General features: G+C 42.8%; 2 protein-coding genes across 2 annotated transcripts in view; one reads left to right on the plus strand and one right to left on the minus strand.

Annotated features, from left to right (window-relative positions):
- Positions 1 to 14350, minus strand: part of LOC132381077 (uncharacterized) — a 244472-nt gene that overhangs the window by 150778 nt on the left and 79344 nt on the right. Inside the window, exons 3-4 of the mRNA XM_059950264.1 lie at positions 8266 to 8347; positions 7980 to 8043 (exon numbers count right to left, since the gene is read on the minus strand). The gene's annotated coding sequence lies outside the window, so the exon portion shown is untranslated. The remainder of the gene's footprint in view (positions 1 to 7979; positions 8044 to 8265; positions 8348 to 14350) is intronic.
- The window catches only part of sned1 (sushi, nidogen and EGF-like domains 1), a 131275-nt gene that overhangs the window by 7194 nt on the left and 109731 nt on the right, over positions 1 to 14350 (plus strand). The window lies entirely within an intron of this gene.

The following is a 14350-nucleotide window of genomic DNA, read 5'->3' on the forward strand; positions in this document are numbered from 1 at the left end:
CCAGTGCTGGTAAAAATGGGGGCTCTAGAATTTCTGCTGCATATTTCAGCCATTATGGGCTGCCATGTAGAACTGAGACAGTGTGGGGTATTTTCTGGTTTCCCTTTGGATCATCTCTACTGTAAAATGGAGACTTTTGATTTGTGTTTGGGAGAATCCATCCCTAGGAGCGTCCTCCTGTAAATTTTCAGGTATTTCTTTTTCCAAGGGTAAACAGGACAATCCATCAGCATTTCCATGATTAGCTGTCCTTGTGAATACAATTTTGTAATTGTGTCTGTCAGGAAACAGAGCCCATCTCTGCATTTGTGCTGCTGCTGTTGGTGGAACACACTTCTGTGGATTGAAAATGGACACCATGGTTCATGATCGGTAATGAGAGTAAACTCTCTCATAAAAGTACAGATTGAAACATTTTACATCCCAAACCAGACTCAAGATCTCTCTGTCAATCTGTGCGTAATTTTTCTTTACAGTGGTAAGGGAACATGATGCAAAGTCTGGGGGGGCATTCATTTCCATCACTCATAACATGTGACATAACTATGTCATATGACAAGGTATCACTGGCAAGCTTCACTGGATGATGTGGATCATAATGTGTGAGTACAGTGTCTCATATTATCATTTCCTTCATCTTTTTGAAAGCTTTATCCATTGGACATTGCTTTGTCCATTGCCATTTCTTCCTGATCTGTGTCAATGAGTTCAAGGGGTGTGCAGTGGCCACACTTGATAGGAACCTGTAATCATAATGAACAAATCCTGAAAAGGAACTCAAATGTGACTCATCCTTTGGCCTTGGGGTATCCATCAGTGCTTGAATTTTCTCAACACACTTGAGTAAATCTTGTACATCAATGGTGTGACCACAGTAAGTGATGCTTGCTTTAAAGAATTTACATCTGTTGCACCATGCTTGGAGCCCATAATCTTCTACACATTTTAACACTGTCTTGAGATTTTGTAAATGCTTCTTGTTATCCTCACAGTAATAATGATGTCATCCAGGTAACACTGAGTGCCTGGGCAGCCTTGCAGCACCTGGTCCATAGTTTTCTGCCAGAGTGCAGGTGCAGAAGGTACTACAAAAAATAGCAATAACGGCCTTTGAAGGTTTATGGTGAGAAATGCTTTGCACTCTTCTTCCATCTCCATTTCTAGGTAGGCCTCTTCTTAGTCCACTTTGCTGAAGTGTTTTCCTTCAGAAAGGTTTGCAAAGGTATCTGCTAACCTGGGCAGAGGGCATTTATCTACTTTCAGTACTATATTGATGGTGACCTTCAAATCACCACAATCCTGACAGACCCATTCTTCTTGCCTACTGGGACCACTGGTATTGTTCATGGGCTCCGCCTAAACTTGTGAAGAATTCCTTCAGCCTCCATGCAATCGAACTCATGGGCTACTTTATCATGGATGGTATAAGGAACTTGACAGGCTTTGTAAAACTTGGGTGTGGCATTTTCATTTAAGACTATATTACCTTTGATATGTTGGAGTTTTCCAATGCCATCCCTGAACACTGCTGTGGCATCATCCAGTATCGTTCTTAATTTGCTTTCAGTTGACTCTGTTGCAGAGGATTTGGTCTGCAAATAGTGGATGGATCTCCAATCAACTTGTAGTTTTCTCAGCCAATCATGTCCCCGCAACGCTACCCCTCCTGTTACAAGCCCAATGTTGCTGTATTTCACTGTTACAAATGTCATTTTCACAGAAGTTATCTTTACCCCAGTATAAGTTCTTAGTTGAATATCTGCAGGGTTCAATTCAGTATCATTGAGGTGCCATTCAAACTCATTTTGTTGAATGACTGAAACAGCGAAGCCAGTGTCCAATTCCATTTCAAATAATTTGCTTTTCTCTTCAGGTGTAAGCCACATTGCTTGTCGATGGTTAGTTTTCACATGTAAATCTTAAGGCTACTCAGTCCTGTGTCACTTTTTCATCATTATCAGATTATTCATCAACAGCATGCACATTGTGCTGTTTTTGAAATTGCAATTTGAATTTTTTCCTCTTCTCTTTGCAGTCCATTTATTTTTGTCTGCCTGACATACACTTTATGTCTTACATTTTCTGGAAGTTCCGCATTTAAATCTGCATTGATATGTGAGCTCTTGCTGCAACAGTAACACAATTTATTCAGCCAGGCTGGTTTTTATTTAGAAGCGCAATTTTGTTCATACTCACTTTTATTCCTGACTGCAGTTCAAGTGCATTTCTGTTTGCTGTCTCCATTGATACAGCTATTTCAACTGCTCTTCTAAATTTAAGTTGTGTTTCAGTTAGGAGCCGTTTTGGAATGCTTTAAGATTCCACAAACGATATGATTTCTCAGGGCATCATTAAGCCCTTTACCAAACTGACAATGCTTGGATAATCTCTTCAATTCAGCCACATATGCCAAAATGGACTCCCCTTCATTTAATTCTGTTTATGAAACCGAAAGCATTCTGAAATCAACAGTGATTTTGGTTCCAGATATTCCTGCATTACTTTTATAAATCAGCAAAGTCCATTTTGGCTGATTTGGTTGGAGCAGTTGAACCATGAAGCAAATTGTACTCCTTTAAACCCAGTGCACACAGCAAAACGGGCACTCGCTTTTTATTGGCTATTTCATTTGCTTAAAAATATTGTTCAATTGATCATATGTAATATCCAGTTATCTCTTGTGCAATTGAATGTGACTGTCTTTCTGATGTAGCCAGCCAATTCTGCTTTTTTTTTAGTTCAAGATTCTTATCATCTGGTACTCATTGCTTATGAACCTGTGAATTTGTCCATTTTCTGCCTTTTTCTTTGACTCAGCCATCTCTATCTTCCTGAAGAATAATGTGCTATGCTGGTTTTCTCACCTGACTGCTTCACTGCACTTTTTATTTTAACTCAAACGTCTCGCTGCACTTCATCAGCTTGGTAGTTGTCTCATGTTTGTTTAGAACTTCCTTGTCACAACTTTTATGTTCTGTAACCACAAAACATAAAACTAATTGAAAGGAAAACAAGGAGCCAGAAATGCATTGAGGTGAGTTTCATTTTTACTTTAAGTGAGGCTCACTCATTCTTACCTTGGAAGCAGTTGTGCTTTTTAGCTGTATCAGGCTGAAACAAGAATATGTAATCATATCCATTGAGGGTTCTGCTGCCACATGAGTCTGCTCGAGGCACCCCAGATGTTAAGAACTTGATTTGCTTACTTATTTTTTTATTTATTTCCTCTCTTTTATATTGTGTATCGCATTGAACTGCTGCCGCTAAGTTAACAAATTTTACGACACAGGCCAGTGATAATAAACCTGATTCTGATTCATGCTGACGTGGTGGCATAATGATGCAAACCATTCATGTGCTTTTACATATAACCCATAATGAATTATTTAAAGAACAAAGAATGCCTTATCAAACAATACATTTACAATATTATTGAAATATTAATTACATAGCACTACCTCCCTGTAACTCCTATTTATCATCTCTTCATTCTTCTGTATGAGCCAAAGCTCATTGAGCTGCAGCTGCAGTTCCTTAACATAGTCTCTAAAGGAGTATGCAGCTCCATGCACCTCACACAGATGTAGCTATCAAGGGGACTGGAGGTCTCCCAGTCTTCCCACATTTCACACAAAGAACAAGCCACTAACCATGGATGCATTCTCACTGCACTATGAACCAGCAAAGAAAGATAAAAGCTGACCAGAAACTTAACTTGAGCTTTGCCCCTTTTCTCGTAGGCCTCTTGATCCAAAGCCTGACCACTCTAACACTGTCCACTCCAACAATTGCCTCTCACAATGTCTGCTCCACTTACACTTCACTTCTTTTATTCACTGTTGCCAAGTGCCTAACAGATTGTCAGGAATTCCTGAAAAGCCTTAAGCTCCTGTTAAACCTCGTGCCACCTCAGCTAAACAAGTGAGTGTTCGTGATGATTGAAGCCTGTCAAAATGTTTCTGTATTCCTTTATTTTTCTGTAAATGCCTGTGAGAAAATGAATCTCAAGGTGGCATATGCTGACATAATTTGCATTTTTCACCACCCAGTGTTATATAATGGAACTGTACTATGTATTCCCCTGTTCACACCCACTCCCCCTCCCAGCACCCTAGTCCAGGTGCCAAGGCACCTAATCCTCCTTCAGCACCAATTCCTCCTCTCTTCCCCCCTCTAGTTCAACATGTGGATGAACAACACAGGTTACCACTGTATACATCCCCTCATTGCCCTGCATCCACCATCCACACCTCCACATACCAACTGCTATTGTTCCAGTCTTCACCTCCCCCAGCCCCCACCTTCTGCCATGTCCCCAGTCATCATGGACTCGCATTCGCTACTGAGCGGGTGAGAAGGACTCTGGGGAAACTCAGACACGGCAAAGCATCGGGACTGGATGATGTGGACTCTGAGGTCCTGAAGGAGTGTGCTGAGCAGCTGTGTGGAATCCACCAGCACATTTTCAATCTGAGTCTCAGCCTAGAAATGGTCCTGACTGTGTGGAAAACATCATGTGTGGTCCCAGTACCCAAGAAGGGCCAACTGAAAGACTTGACTGACTACTGTCCAGTGACCCTGATCTCACACATCATGAAGACCCTAGGGAGGCTGGTCCTTGCCCACCTCTGACCCCTGGTCAGATCAGCCCTCGACCCCCTGCAGTTTGTCTACCAGAAGCACATTGGAGTCAACGATGCTGTCAGCTACCTGCTGGACAGAGCTCACTCCCATTTGGATAAGCAGGGCACCTCTGTGAGGATTTTTTTTTTTATTTCTCAAGTGCCTTTAATACCATACAGCCCTCACTGGTGGGAAAAATGCTCCATTCACCGCAGGCTGGCACTTCCATTGTATCCAGGATAATGGACTATCTGGTTGGCAGACCACAGTATGTGCAGCTTCACAGCTGTCTTTCAGACATGGCTATAAGCAGCACTGGAGCTCCACAGTGGAGTGAACTGGCTCCCTTCCTGTTTACCCCATATTCCTCTGACTTTAGATACAACACTGAGTCATGTCATCTGCAGAAATTCTCTGATGACTCAGCAATAGTTGGGTCATTTATCTAAAGGGAGGACGGGAGGATGAATACAGGCCTCTGGTGAAGGACTTTTTCAAATAGTGCAAGCTGAATCATTTGCAGCTCAACAGCTGAAGGACAAAAGATGGTGGTGGACTTTAGGAAGTCTATGTCTGTACTGCTTCCTGATGCTATTGATGGTGAGGACATGGATGTGGTAAGGACCTACATGTACCTGCATGACAGATTTGAGTGGAGCCTCTACTTTTTGAGGAGACTGAAAGCCTTTGAAGTATGCAGGCCTCATCTTCACACGTTCTATCAATTTGTTGTTACCACTACATTCTTCTTTGCAATGGTGTGCTGGGACAATGGCATCCCCAACCTCACTATAAAACCTGCTGATAAGGGGGGAGCTGTTGTTGTCTGACATACTGACCTCTACCTGGCCGAGGCACAGCGACAACTCTCTGATACTTCCTCTTATTTATCCCTTGATCATGACCCCACTAAGGAGCACCAGGCCACTGTCTCCTATACCATCACCAACCTTATCATCTCTGGGGACCTCCCATCCACTGCCACCAACCTCATAGTTCCCACATCCTGCACTTCCTGTTTCTACCTCCTACCCATAATCCATAAACCTGCCTGTCCAGGTAGACCCATTGTCTCAACTTGCTCCTGCCCCACCGAACTAATTTCTGCATACCTTGACACTGTCTTACCCCCCCTTGTTCAATCTCTTCCCACCTATGTTTGTGGCACTTCTCAAGCTTTGAATTTTTTCAATGATTTTAAGTTCCCTGGCCCCCACCGTCATATTTTCACTATGGACATCCAGTCCCTATATACCTCCATTCCCCTCCGAGATGGTCTCGAAGCTCTTCGCTTTTTTTTTGGATTCCAGACCTAACCAATTCCCCTCTACCACCACTCTCCTCCATCTAGCGGAATTAGTTCTTACTCTCAATCATTTCTCCTTTGGCTCCTCCCACTTCCTCCAAACCACTTTCTCAACATGACTGACTTCATTAACTTTGCCTCCAACTTTCACCCTGCCCTCAAATTTACCTGGTCCATTTCCGACACCTCCCTCCCCTTTCCCGATCTTCCTGTCTCCATCTCTGGAGATAGCCTATCTACTATAAGCCTACAGACTCTCACAGCTACCTGGACTATTCCTCTTCCCACCCTGTCTCTTGCAAAAAGGCTATCCCCTTCTCACAATTCCTCCATCTCCGCCGCATCTGCTCTCAGGATGAGGCTTTTCATTCCAGGACGAAGGAGATGTCTTCCTTTTTTTAAACAAACGGGCTTCTCTTCATCCACCATCAACTCTGCTCTCAAACACATCTCTCCCATTTCCTGCACATCTGCCCTCACCCCATCAACCCGCCACCCCACTCGGAATAGGGTTCCCCTTGTCCTTGCCTACCACCACACCAGCCTCCAAGTCCAATGTATAATTCTCTGTAACTTCCGCCACCTCCAACGGGATCCCACTACCAAACACATTTTTCCCTCCCCCCTCCCCTTTCTGCTTTTTGCAGGGATTGCTCCCTACATGACTCCCTTGTCCACTCGTCCCCCCCCATCCCTTCCCACTGATCTCCCTCCTGGCACCTATCCTTGTAAACGGAACAAGTGCTGCACCTGCCCTTACACTTCCCCCCTCACCACCATTCAGGACCCCAGACAGTCCTTCCAGGTGAGGCGACACTTCACCTGTGAGTCAGCTGGTGTGGTATACTGCGTCCGGTGCTCCCGGTGTGGCCTTTTATATATTGGTGAGACCCGACGCAGACTGGGAGACCGTTTCGCTGAACACCTATGCTCGGTCTGCCAGAAAAAGCAGGATCTCGCAGTGGCCACACATTTTAATTCCACGTCCCATTCCCATTCTGATATGTCTATCCATGGCCTCCTCTACTGTCAAGATGAAGCCACACTCAGGTTGGAGTAACAACACCTTATATACCGGCTGGGTAGCCTCCAACCTGATAGCATGAACATTGACTTCTCTAACCTCCGTTAATGCCCCTCCTCCCCTTCTTACCCCATCCCTGACATATTTAGTTGTTTGCCTGTTCTCCATCTCCCTCTGGTGCTTCCCCCACCCCCTTTCTTTCTCCTGAGGCCTCCTGTTCCATGATCCTTTCCCTTCGCCAGCTCTGTATCACTTTCACCAATCACCTTTCCAGCTCTGAGCTTCATCCCACCCCCTCCGGTCTTCTATCATTTCGCATTTCCCTCTCCCCCCACTACTTTCAAATCTCTTACTATCTCTCCTTTTGGTTAGTCCTGACGAAGGGTCTCGGCCTGGAACATCGACAGCGCTTCTCCTTATAGATGCTGCCTGGCCTGCTCTGTTCCACCAGCATTTTGTGTGTGTTGTTGTTTGAATTTCCAGCATCTGCAGATTTCCTCGCGTTTGCTCTTAGAAAAGATGGCTCGGTTATAGGAGTCAAACAGAAACACTGAAGGCTGTGGTAGGACAAAGGACCCTGTGGGAAACCCTGGCAATTCTGGACAATGTTTCTCACTCTCTGCATGTCACCTTGGCTGAACAGAGGAGCATTATATGAGGTCATTCTTACCCTTGGCGATTGGGCTGTACAATGAGTCAACCTATAGCCAGGGAAGAGATGACCCCCTCCTGTTAGACTATTTAAATAATTTTATTCTTTCTTCTCTTCTAATATTTGTATACCTGTGCACTCATAATTCTACTGTAATTTGTAATTTCCTTTGGATCAATGAAGTATCTACCTATCTCTGAAATGCAGTACCTGACCCCAGGTATTCGCTGTATTCATCAGCTTGTGTTTATCCAAACATAAAGGTTTAAAATTTTTCATTCCTTATTTGACTGTCACCATCAATATGATAATCTCAAGCATGGTATGGACACACTGCCTTTCCGCAACCATACAGACAGAATTACTGGAATTACCCAACAGGACAAACAGCGTCTGTGGAAGCAGTTAACATTTCTGTGCTGTGATGCTTCGAGGGAACTGCGAAAGAGAGAAATACAAATTAGCTATGAGGAAAGGTTGAAGATCTGAAATGTTGACTATTTCTCCACAGCAGCTGTGTAACTTGCTGAGTGTTTCCAAGATTTTTGAGTTTTTCTTAATTTCAGATTTTCAGCATTTGCAGTTGTTTTTAATCTGCAATTATAAAGGGCTTTGGTGAGACTGCACCTGGAATACTGTCTGCAGTTTTGGTCTCCTTACCTAAAAATAATGATGTACTTGCAAACAGGATTGATGCACCATCAGTAACTCTGAGACGTGGGTTAAGGTAGGCTTTTATTGGCTGGAAGAAAGCACAAGCAGCAAGTGACCATCACACGACATCCTGGAGACTGAGGAAGGGTCTGTGGCTCCAATCGCCTTTATACAGGGGTCTGTGGGAGGAGCCACAGGAGCAGTCAGTGGGGGGGGAGGGGGGGGCGTGTCCAGACAGGTATATGTAGTTCACCACAAGGATATAAAGCAAACATCCCAGGTATTGAGGGTTTGCAATGCAATTAGACTGATACTTTCTAGAGTTTGGAAAATGAAAGGAGATCTTATTGAAACTTGAAAAAATTTCTGATAGGACTTAACAGGTTAGATGTGTGTAGGATGTTTCCTCTTGAATCAGGGGTTATAATCTCAGAATAAAGGTGGGCCATTCAGAATAGAAATGAGAAATGGTTTCTAGAGGATGGTGAACCTTTGGAATTTTATTTTATTTATTTAGAGATGCAGCAAGAATAGGCTCTTCCACCCCAACAAGCAGACCACCCAGCAACCCACCAGCTTGATCTTATCCTAATCACAGGACAATTTACAACGACCACTTAACCTACTAACCTGTATGTCTTTGTAATGTGCAAGGAAACTGGAACAGCCAGTGGAAACTCGCGCAGACACGGGGAGAATGTCCAAATTCCTTCCATACAGTGCTGGGACTGAACTTCAAACTCTGACACCTCCAACTGCAATGGTGTTGCACTCACGATGGCGCCTGACTGTGGAGAGCTGTGGAGACTCAGCCACTGAGTTCATTCATAAGGTTATTAGCATAATGTGGGGAGAATGGTACTGAGGTTGAAGGTCAGGCAGGATCAATGAATGCTGGAAATGGATCAGAGACAAATGGCTAATTCCAACCCTTTTCACCTCATGTTCTGATATTTTTGTGTCCTTTCAGTATCACTGAACACTTACTTGTTTGTTATAAAAGCAATAAAGGAGAGGACAGTAGGATATTGAATGGGGGCGGGGTGGAGATTTTTATTTCCAAGGTACTAAGCAGGCTTACCCTGATGCACTGGCAAGCACCTGAACACTGCGTGTGTGATTAGTTTCTGTGGAGTTGTGATCAGGGAGTCAGGCTCTGGCTCTGCCTGTGTAGTATTAGATTTTGGGCATCTTGCCATTTTTCATCTTACTGATTCCATCTCTATTTTGTTATTGCTCTATGCTCCACACGACTGGCAGAAATCACTCTGAATACCATCATTGTGTGTATTGCACTTCCTCAAAAATCATTATGCATTTTGTCTTTCAGTGTTAAGTATATGTGAAATCCATTTTCTCTTTGTTATCTTCAAAGAACTTTGCCAACAAGTGATTAAACATTGTGCACTACTATTAGATGCTGAACTTCTCCCCATCCATTATTGTAGATCCATGCTCCCTGTCTCCTGTGATCCAGTGTTACTCAGTACAGTTCGAATACATTGAGCATATGATCAATTATGATCAATGATGTTCTGTCCACGCATCAATTAACGTGATTATTTGCTGTTCACATTATGATACACTTTCCCTTATTATGTCTGTTTAATATTGTAAACTAACCTCTTCTGCCCTGTATCACAGTCTCTCTGTAATAAATTGGCTGCCATTGAGAATACACTCGACCCACGATCAATTATTTTACACACAGTGCTCTTCTACTCGATTGCCCATTGCAAACTCAAGTTGTTCTGCCTTCCCATCGTAAACACTGCACTATACACTCAGGAAGTGTTACAGATATTATTGGACTTTATGAACTCTAATTAGCAGTTCCTATACTTGGAACTCTCCCTCTGCACTCTGGCCAATGCACTCATTATAGTCAATTTGATATTTCACTTATTTGTCAATAAACATAATTGCTCTGACTGAACACAGGGTTCTCTGATGCTCATTAATGTACACTAGTTTTCTGATTAATATTTGCTGTGTGCTCTACTAAAGATCAATCTCCATTTTGATTCAGGCAAACCTGTTACTGAACATGGGCTAACCTACTGAATTATTGTTACTGATAGGTTGTTCAATGTATAATGATCATCACAGTGCTTCACTGGTTTATTGTAAAGCAGATGGCATGGCTACTTTATGTTGTGAATTGTTTGATCATCTTTATTGTGAGCAGTTTTAGTCACCTACCTACAAGAAAGATATAAATAAGGTTGAAAAAGTACAGGGAAAAATTTACAACGATGTTGCTGTGTCTGGATGACCTGAGTTAAAAGGAAAGAATGAATGGGTTAAGACTTTATTCTTCAGAAGGTAAAAGATTGAAAAGAGATTTGATGGAGGTATATAAAGCTATATATACTTTATATAGGGTAAATGCAGGCATTTTCCACAGAGGTTGGGTGGGACTACAACCAGAGGTCATAGGTTAAGGGTGAAAGGTGAAAATTTTAAGGAGAGAATGAGTGGAAACTTCTTCACTCAGAGGGTCATGAGAGTGTGGAACGAGCACAATTTTAATACTTAAGCAAGGTTTAGATAGGTACGTGGATGGTAGGGGTATGGAGGGTGGTGTTCCTGGTGCAGGTTGATGCGAATATGTAGCTTAAAAGGTTTTGGCGTGGACTACATGGGCAGAAGAGTGTGTCTCTGTGCTGTACTTTCCTATGGTTTTCCGTGTTATGCCCACTATAATCAAAACGTTTAGGAGCAGAATTAGGCCATTTGGCCCATTGGAGTCTGCTCCACCATTTCATCATGGCTGATAATCTCTGCCTTAAGTATACCCAATGACTTGGCCTCCACAGCCGCCTGCAGAAATGAATTCCACAGATTCACCACCCTCTGGCTACAGAAATTCCTCATCTCCATTCTACGTGCCTGTATTCTGAGCACAAAGTACCCTGCAGATGCTGTGGTTAAACCAAGACGGACAGACTGCCTGGTTCACACATCCCTCCCCACAGATCTCCCACGTGGTCCTTATCCCTGCAAGCGTAAGTGCTACTCCTGTCCCTACACCTCCTCTTTTACCACCATTCAGGGCCCCCAAACAGTCCTTCCAGTTGAGGCAACACTTCACTTGTGAGTCTGTTGGAGTCATCTGTTGCATCCAATGCTCCCAGTGTGGCCTCCTCTACATCGGCGAGACCCGACACAGATTGGGGGACCGCTTCGTCGATCACCTCCGCTCCGTTCGCCACAACAGACAGGATCTCCCAGCTGCCACCCACTTCAACTCTGCTTCACATTCCCATTCAGATATGTCCATACATGGCCTCCTGTATTGCCATGATGAGGCCAAACTCAGGTTGGAGGAGTAACACCTCATATACTGTCTGGGTAGTCTCCAGCCCCTTGGTATGAACATTGAATTCTCCAACTTCTGGTAATTCCCTCCCTCTCCCTTCCACCATCCCACTTTCACTCTACCTCCTCTTCTAGCTGCCTATCACCTCTCACATGATTCTGCCTTCTTCTACTACTCATAGTGCTTTCCCCTTACATTCCTTCTTCACCTCTCCGGCCTATCCGCTCCCTGCTTCCCCTCCCCAATCCCCTGATCTTTCCTCCGATTGGTTTTTCATCTGGCACCTTCCACCCTCCCCCCACCTTCTTTATAGGGCCCCTGCCCCATCCTTCTTCAGTCCTGACGAAAGGTCTTGGCCCGAAACGTTGACTGCTCATTTCAACGGATGCTGCCCAACCTGCTGAGTTCATCCAGCTTGTTTGTACGTCCTGTATTCTGAGGCTGTGTCCTCTACAGCAGGCACTAATCGCTCATTATTCTTGTGCCTTGCCTGTTGGTTATTTCGCATTGAATGTTCCTTTTCATATACCAGAAATCATAGCTGCTTGTTACTGACCACTGGGCAATCTATTTTATTTACTGTTGAAAACTAGATAATCCACTTAGTCATTGTTGATGTCTGGGAAATTGAAGAGCTATTTTAACCTGTCTAACGATGGTTCATCAGTGACAAACTACCTGACTATTAGTGGGAAAAGTTACCAGAGTATTGTTGGTCTGCGCCCAAGCCGCGTGGCTATTTTGAGGCAGCTGATCTGCCCGGTCTTTAGTCATTGTATCCATTGTAAGATATTGCCAAACCCTTCTCCATGTTATCATTCAAAGGTGTTTGGCCACTTTATTATAATACATGCAAAGTTCTGATTATCACTCAAACAGATGGCCCTCACTTTACAGCAGACTGTCTAATAGAAATTCAGCTCTATCGAATGTACTATTAGAATCAGGTGAAATTTGTTAACTCAGCAGCCGCAGTTCAATGCAATAAATAATATAGCAGAGAGGGAAAAACATAATAAATAAAATAAAACATAATAAATAAACAAGTACATCAATTTTATGTCTATTGAATAGATTATTCAAAATGTGCAAAAACAGAAATACTGTATATTAAAAAAAGTGAGATGGTGTCCAAAGCTTCAAAGTCCATTTAGGAATCAGATGGCAGAGGGGAAGAAGCTGTTCCCGAATTACAATACACAAAAGTAAATGTTTCCTCATTCTAATCATTAAAGTATGTTGAACTTAAGCATATCCAAGTGTAAGCTAAGCAATTTTCAGTGATATTAAGCTGTGAGTAAAATTTACGACCTCCACAGGTCCTAAGCTACAAAGTGCCATAAAATAAGCAAGAAGACGTAACTTATTCCCTTCATTTTTACCACTTCCTCACTAGTTACTGGAATAAACATGATAAACCTCACATGACAGAATACGAAGCAAATACAGAACAGATAAATGGCTCCTACGATGCCTTTGCCTGTCTTTTAAAATATAAATTCAATTCTCAACAGCTAAGTATTACTTGCCTTTTCTCAATCATCCTGAGGAGATAATGGTAAGCCAGCATCTCGAACTCTAGTCCTCTAGTAATGGTGCTTCTAGAGTGACACTGGGTAGGAAATACCAGGACCTAGACCCAGTGCCAATGAAGGGATGAAAATACACTTAGTCTGTGGCTTGGAAGGGAATTTGCAGTTAGTGGTGTTCACGTGAGTCTGCTGCCCTTGGTGATAGAAGTCAGGGGTTAGGAAAGTGTAGGCTATTTGAGCAACTGTCAGCATATTGTAGATGGTACACATTATAGCATCTATCAGTGGTACAGGGAATGAATGTTTAGGGTGATGGATGAGTGCCAATCAAGCAGGCAACTTTGTCCTTAATGGTTAGAGCTTCTTGAGAATTGTTTGAGCAGCTGTCATGTGGGCAAGTGTAGTGTGTTCAGTCACACTCCTGATCTGTAACTTGATGGAGATGATTTGGAGTGTAAGAGCAAATCAATGCAGGGCACTTAGCTTTAGACCTGCAGTCATAGCAATGGTATTTGTATGGCTGGTCAATTGAATTTCTAGCCAATGCTAATTCCCAAGATGTTACAATTGCATGTCAAAGGTAAGTTGTTAAACTCTCACTTCTTGGAGATGATAATTTTCTTGGTGCATTTATGGCCAAATTTTATTTCTTTTCTCAGCTTATTCTTCAAACAGGGGGATCATAATATACTTCTCCCTGCAGTTCTGGGCCAAATGTGGCTAATCTGAATGGCAAATAGGCCATATGTAATGCTGTTGGCCCACATCTGGATCATCCTTAACAGACCCTGATAGAAGGCAAAGTTGGGGGCTGAGAACAAACTCCTGTCAAAACCTTTGTTCAGCTTGACAATTTGTCATTCCAACACAATGAAAAGCTGCTATTGGCAGTTAATTATTTTTTTAATTTAAAAAGCTAATTAACAACACCGCAGGTACCATGACTTGACCCATTATAAATTGTTTTATATAATAGACATTATAGCTGAGATATTTCCTATTTCTGTTTGATTCTTCAGTTCCAATCCAATAGTTCTTCCTTATTGGGCTTCCTATATACTCAAATAGAAAGAAATCCGGAATGAATTATGGGATGGCTGTTCTTGTATCTCCTTTGCTACTTCTTTTGGAGACAAGTTCATATCAGAGCTTTTGAAATTCCAGTTGATTTATTATTCTGGGATTTTGTTTGTTTTCCTTAGTTTTGCATTTTCTCCACCTTCCCTGCACATTAAAG

This window comes from Hypanus sabinus, chromosome 2 (assembly GCF_030144855.1).
Source record: "Hypanus sabinus isolate sHypSab1 chromosome 2, sHypSab1.hap1, whole genome shotgun sequence".
Classification (NCBI taxonomy): Eukaryota; Metazoa; Chordata; class Chondrichthyes; order Myliobatiformes; family Dasyatidae; genus Hypanus; species Hypanus sabinus.